The sequence below is a fragment of the Corapipo altera genome, unplaced genomic scaffold (assembly GCF_003945725.1).
Source record: "Corapipo altera isolate COAL_440 unplaced genomic scaffold, ASM394572v1 326, whole genome shotgun sequence".
Taxonomy (NCBI): domain Eukaryota; kingdom Metazoa; phylum Chordata; class Aves; order Passeriformes; family Pipridae; genus Corapipo; species Corapipo altera.
Window position 1 is genome coordinate 50,367 of NW_020884945.1, and position 6,434 is coordinate 56,800.

Genomic DNA, 6,434 nt, shown 5'->3' on the forward strand with positions numbered 1-6,434 from the left:
ATCACACACCCCACTTTTTCTGTTCCAGCTGCAAAACTCAAAGGAATTTTCATGCACAGCACCAGGGCTACAAGGACAAAGTGCATTTCCAGCCAGGATTTAAGGTCACAGTTGGACACAGCTTTGAACACAAAACTGCTTTTCCAGAGGTGGATCCTGAAATCAAGCTGCACAAGTTCAGGCACACCCCAGCCTCAGGACCACATTCCTGCTGGTTCAGGAGCCCCCATCTGGGAAGACAATGCAGGGATGCCAGAAAGGATATACAGAGCATATGCCACGCTCTGGGGTGGCATCCTAGGCTAGGAGAGCTGGGGCAGTTCAGGCAGGAGAAGAGAAGAGGCTGGGGAGACATTATTGCAATCTTTTAGTACCTAAAAGGAGCTTATAATAAAGAGGAAGAGTGACTTTGTACGCAGGCAGAGAGTGGAGACAAGGAGGAGTGGTTTTAAGTTGAATGACAGGAGATTTAGATTGGATATTAAGAAGAAATTCTTGGCTGTGAGGGTGGTGAGGTCCTGGTACAGGTTGCCTGGAGAAGCTGTGGCTGTCCCATCCCTGGAAATGTTGAAGGCCAGGTTGGATTGGGCTTGGAGCAACCTGGGCTAGTGGAAGGTGTCCCTGCCCATGGCAGGGGTTTGGAACTAGAGAACCTTTAAGATCTCTTCCAACCCAAACCATTCTGTGATTCCATGAACCCAGTTTTAAGATTATTACCCATTTGAAGGTACCAAGCTTGCTTTTGTTTTATGCAAGCAGTCTCCTCACCAGCAATAACAACCACCACCACCTGGTTTCCAAGTTTCTCTTTTGTACCTGCAGTTGTGGGCCCATCTTGACAAGACACAAAAACCTTTCAGCTCTAAACTTTGCTCCTTCAAAACTTACTTCTCCCCAAACCTCAAAGCCACTGTTTGGACTATGAGAGCAAAACAAGGACTCAAGTATTTCACTGTTTGCAAACATAGTTTAATATTTTCCCAAACATCTCTTCCTCAAAACACATAGTTTACTTCAGAGTAATCAAGTCAGTAAGTGCCTCCAAAAAGCAGCCCTGCAGCCTAAAGCTTTAAATTACTCTGAACTGGTTTTCTGTAAAACCAGAAAACTGTAAAACTGCCAATTAAAGACACTTCCAGAGCTCCATCTGGAAAAGGTCATTGCCCTCTCTTCCTGTGCAGAATGATCACAGGTCCTTACAAAGCAGTGACTTTGCAAATATGTATTAAGAGTGCAGGGAAACTTAAAGCAGTTTAAAAGCTTCCACTTCACATACTCTATGGTTTCGTGATCTTGGCTGTTCCACTGCTACTCCTGCAGAAGAAGCATCTCTTCTGGAGAAATTTACTCATTCAAATTCTTTAAACAACACACTAACTTCTCTGAGAAGCTTTATGCTGGACTGAGTGTCCTCTCTTCCTCTGCGTTAGAGCCAATATAAAAGTATAAAGTCAATGTTAAATCCGTGTCGTGTGTATGTGCAATTACATTAGTCAGAACATACTCAATTTGGATCAAATTTGCTGCACAGGATAGTTTAATAGCACCCTGTCCAGTATTAATGGCTGTGGTCTGAGGGCTTCCCAGTTTTTTTGGACGGCAGTGTTATCCCTGATGGGGCAAAACACCAAGTTTTTATTGTGTGCTCTGGGGATACCATGATTCTGCAGCATTAGCCCTTATTTCATTCAGTTTTTTTGATTCTTCAACAAAATAAGGTTAATTTGACTAGGTTATGGCCTCTGTAACTTAGTACTTTAGTAGGCACGTAAAGATTTCTCTTTTAGCTCAGCTCAAGAATTGCCTACGGGAAGGAGACACAAGCATTTGCCTTTTTATAGAAACAGGAAGGTGCCAACATTGTCCTGCTATGCAGTTTTGCTACACTTAAAATTGAGAGAGGCAAACATATTTTTGTCTGAGAGTATCTGCCCATATCCTATCACTTCTGTGAAGGAATGTGGGGGAGAGTAACTGGAAGTGAGAAACAGGACTGGCCATAACCTGTTTGCTTTCAGAGATGGCATCAAGGCCTGGCAGGATCATCTGGCTGTAAACCAAAGCTTTCTACAATAAAATTAATTACAGTACTTTATTTGCAACGCCACAGAGCTTAACCAGGCTTTTCTTTTGGGTCTCACTGGGACCCAGGGAATTTCTCCAGCACCTGAGCTGAAAGCCAGAATGCAGATTACACTGTAAAGCCCATGCAAGACGGTGCAGGGGGTGGGTGCTGGTTCAGAACCAAGCTTTCCATCCCCTAAGCCCAGGAGTGAAGCAAGAGCTCTGCCAGGAACCTGCCGTTGATTTTCACAGTTTGTTCTCTCTCCCAGCCTCTCTATCTCACCAGTTCCTGGTGAGATAAAATGTAAACTCCTTCTGACCCCTCAGGATGGGAGTACAGGAGTCGTGGCTGATGCTCTGCAGCCCTTTGGGGTGTGAGATGCTGGCTATCCATGTGCTGCAGCCCCTCATCCCACAGCAAGAAGTGTGGCTGTTCCAGCCCTCAGGGGCAGGAGCTGAGGGTGCTGGGGCTGACAGGTGGGGCAAACAGCAGCAGGGAAAAGCTCCCCTTGCAGGTGATTATTCCCAAGGGCGAACAACTCCATCTGGTGTGAGCAGAAGCAGCCTAGATTTGTAGAGCTGATGGTCAGGGGCGTGTGGGATCTTTACAGCTTGAGAACTGAGCAAAATCAACATGCATGTGATTGCTAAGTGGTACACTGCTGAGTGGTCAAAACTACTCAAAGTCCTGGCAGAATGCACTCAGAGAGGGTAAACACTGGCTTGACTCCCTCTCTCCCCTCCCAGCCTTTCCTGTGAGAGTTTATCCCAGTGTGAAACAGCTTTTTGACATTTTCTCTCTCCCCTTGGGCAAAGGCAAAGACTTAAAAAGGAGTGGAGTTAGCAGCAGAGCAGGCTTCTTCCTCTACCTGATTGGTTTCTGCGTGAAACCTTCAACTAAATGCTGAAATTCCTAGAGAATTAGATTCTTAGAGATCATTGCAAACAGAGACAAAAACCCCGTGGCTCCTTTCCTTCAATTCAACTAAATGCCACAGGGACCAGGCTCACCTTCCCCTGCTATGCACCCTGCCCTCGTTGGTCCCCAGAGGGGAGCCCCACAGGTCTCTGCCCACACCAAACACACAGTTACTGCTCGGCCAGTGCTCCCAGACAGAGGCTTCTGCTCTCAAAAAAACAGCACATGCTGCCCCACTGCCTTCAGACAAACTGGGTTTTCACAACTGTGTTTTGTGTGGCTCCTGGTCCTGTCCACACATGACAAATAAACTGCTGGAAGGTCTCTTGCACCAAGACCCCGAGGGGCTCAGCCAGAGGCACAAACTTGTTTGGCAGCCACCAGCTCTATTCTGCTGATCCTGTACTAAGTTAAGGGCACCCGAAGTCCACGAGCTATAAGCCTATGATGCATTTCACAGTTTAGACATTAAGCAGTAGCTTGAGACAATTTTTTTACACTCTATCTCATCCTCAAGGCCCCAGTGTTTTGTCTCTGTCGCCAGTGCAGATGTTTAAGTCTCTTGCTAGGTCTTGGCCAGCATTCAGAAGTTCAAAACCCTCTGCACATCCGGACTATGAGGGTCTCTGACCCCAAGAGCAGCGGGGTGATGGTACAGGATGAACACGTGGCACTACAGACCAACACCAGCACATCTACCTGCAGCTGGCAAGCAAGATTAAAACGCTTTTCCAAACAACTGTGCACCAGCACCCTGAGGATGTGCCCCTTTTCCAACAGGTCTCAAGAGCAAGTACTCAGGGTGATCCTTTCTGTTTCAGGACAGCAATTGCCCCCTGTTCATTTTATGTCACACTTTGTCTCTCTGGTGAGAGGAGAGAATCCTGTGTGTATTGCACAGGATCCAGCCTCAGCACAGCTTGATCCTTCAGCTAAACTGATGCAAATTTTCTCTTTAGTGAAGACACAAAGTGGCTACAGGACACATTTTTAAGGCAGACGGGGTTTTCCAAAGTGCAGAGGTGACTGCACGCTTCAAAAAAAACCTACCTTCAGTGGCTTCCACTATAGCCTCGGGATCAGACACTTTTTCAACTACCTCAGGGAGGTGCAATTCTAGTTTGATTTTTTTTAAAAAAGGAATTTAGTGCAGTAGATGCCAATTGTTACAATTACCATTAATCCAGACAACTTATATATAACAAGCTCTGAAGAAAATGTCAACAGCATTGTCACTTGATTCATTCAAGCCAAGCTTTTGTGCTGGAACCACAGGAAACAACTTTCTTCAGAATTCTTCAGAATTCTGTCTTTTTTCATAAAAGTCAGTTAAAAAAAATTTATTGCAAATTAATGGTTAACTCCTTATCAGACCACTCCATTATTTTATATATCCACTTATCAATTATTTTAGACACGGTATAAAAATCTCTCCTTCACTAGAAACAAAACAACCAAGAAATTTCACAATGAAAGACTCCACAGCGAGAACTGATAGTATTTTGGAAGACCAGAGACAGTATGGCAAATGGAATTACAAGAGCAGAGATCAAATCACATTTTATCAGTCTGGCCCCTCTATTTGGAATAACTGTTAATGATGCCTGTAGAGATGACTAGTGTGAAACTGGTTATCCCAGAAGAAAGGAGAGCACCCATGCCTTGGCAATAAATCCTGTAATAAAGCTAAGAGTTAGTATAGAGTTGAGATGTGACTTTCTGAAAGAAATTTATATTAAAACAAAATCAAAAAGTAATCAAAATCATTTTCTCACTGTGCTGGCTGAAACACCTGTTCCTGATGACACAGAGAGTTTTCATCCTGGTGATAAAGGTACAAATCTGGTGAATGGCAGTTTTCAGGTTGCCCCTGGCACTCACCTGGATGAGGTCAGACCTTGCTCGGGGCACATCAAACTCCAGAGTGGCTCCTGCAAACACTGATCCTGCAAACACTTAACCTGGAATTCTCTGGACTGTACCACGATCACGTCTCCGGCGGGGGTGGTGTGGGGATGCCCCTTCCAGGGATGTCACAGGGACCCAAAAGGCAGAGCCCTGTGCACTCCTGACAGACAAGCTGCCTGTGAGCTGTGACTGTGGCTGTAACTGTGAATGAACTTTTAAAGGAGGAGATGAAGCCAGGCTGTTTGGCAAGAGCTGCAGGAGGGGGATTTTTTTTCTGTAGGGAAAACAGAACAGATTAATGTGCATCACGAAAAAAAAAGTTACATTCCTTATTAGGCTGCAGAGTGTTCCTCACTTGCGTAAAGCCACCAGTGTCAGTGCCTCTGCCTCTGTCCCTCCCGACACACTCACCCAGAAGAGTCTCACACAGCTTTCATGGGATGCAGCTGGATGGGGCAGGAGATGCAGCAGAACCCAGCGGTGGCTTCGTGCCCAGAAAATAATACATTTCTCTGTGCTGTGGCAAAATAAAATGTAGGACACAAAGAAATTCTCAATAAGAGATGGTTTCGGCAAAACAAACTTCTCCCCATTCTTTCCTCAGCTTCAATTTCCTTTTGGGTAAATCCTAAACATCTGGATTAATTTGACTCGAAATTTTTCTCATTTGAGGACAATAACACTCTTATTTTACCATTATGTGGCTTTTATTCATGCTTCAGTAAATGTAGGCCAATTTTTAAACAGGAACCATTTTGAAATGCATTACAAAATTTCATCTATACCAGTAGTTTTAAATATTCTCTCCAATTTGCTTCCTCCATTTAATCTTCATTTTAGCATAACTAGTCATAAGTTTCCAAATAGGTCCATTCCTTTTCCTAAACATTGCTATTGAGCAAACCTCCTATTTGCCTAGAGGAATTTGGATCTCAGGGGATGAGTTACATTCACAAAGTACCCTGAAGATGATTAAGTAGTATCATAAATTTTGGTACTGCAAAGTTTGCTGCAGGACTGTTTGCTCATTTTCCCCAATTCCTTTTGAAGGCACATTGAAATTTGGAGTGAGAGGCCCTGGAAGCTGCCATTACAGTTTTAACATCTCATGAGTAAAAAGGTCCTACGTACTAAGGCCATGTGTTTCCAATTCATGATTGAGTAAGTAGACTGAAGTTTAAATCATAATAAAAAACTGATGCCCGCCTATATATTACACACATGCTGTGATTCATTTGCACAGATGAGGGAAGAACATGAAAAACCCCACATGAGTACAAAAAAATTCCAGTCTGCAAGCTGATAATAAATATTCCCGGCTTATAAAATGTGTCCTCACGGTATCTGCCTTTGCTTTGATCCAAGGTGGAACAAAACCATGAGAACTGTTTCATAGAAGTGATGTAATCCAAGAATTGTAATGGATTTTGCTGGGCTGAGGAGGAGCTCTTGCTGGAAGTCTTGTTAGAAGCAGGAATTCCTTTGGACAGGCAGCAAGGTGAGCCACAGGGATGGTAACCAGTGGCAACCAGACAGCTCTGGT

The 6,434-nt window shown here is 44.3% G+C and overlaps 1 protein-coding gene across 2 annotated transcripts in view; it reads right to left on the reverse strand.

The window, feature by feature from the left end:
- The window catches only part of LOC113956154 (calpain-5-like), a 53,303-nt gene extending 48,245 nt beyond the window's left edge, over positions 1-5,058 (reverse strand). For both annotated transcript variants that reach the window (XM_027662391.1, XM_027662390.1), the window contains exon 1: positions 4,865-5,058. The gene's annotated coding sequence lies outside the window, so the exon portion shown is untranslated. The remainder of the gene's footprint in view (positions 1-4,864) is intronic.
- Between the last annotated feature and the right edge of the window lie 1,376 nt (positions 5,059-6,434).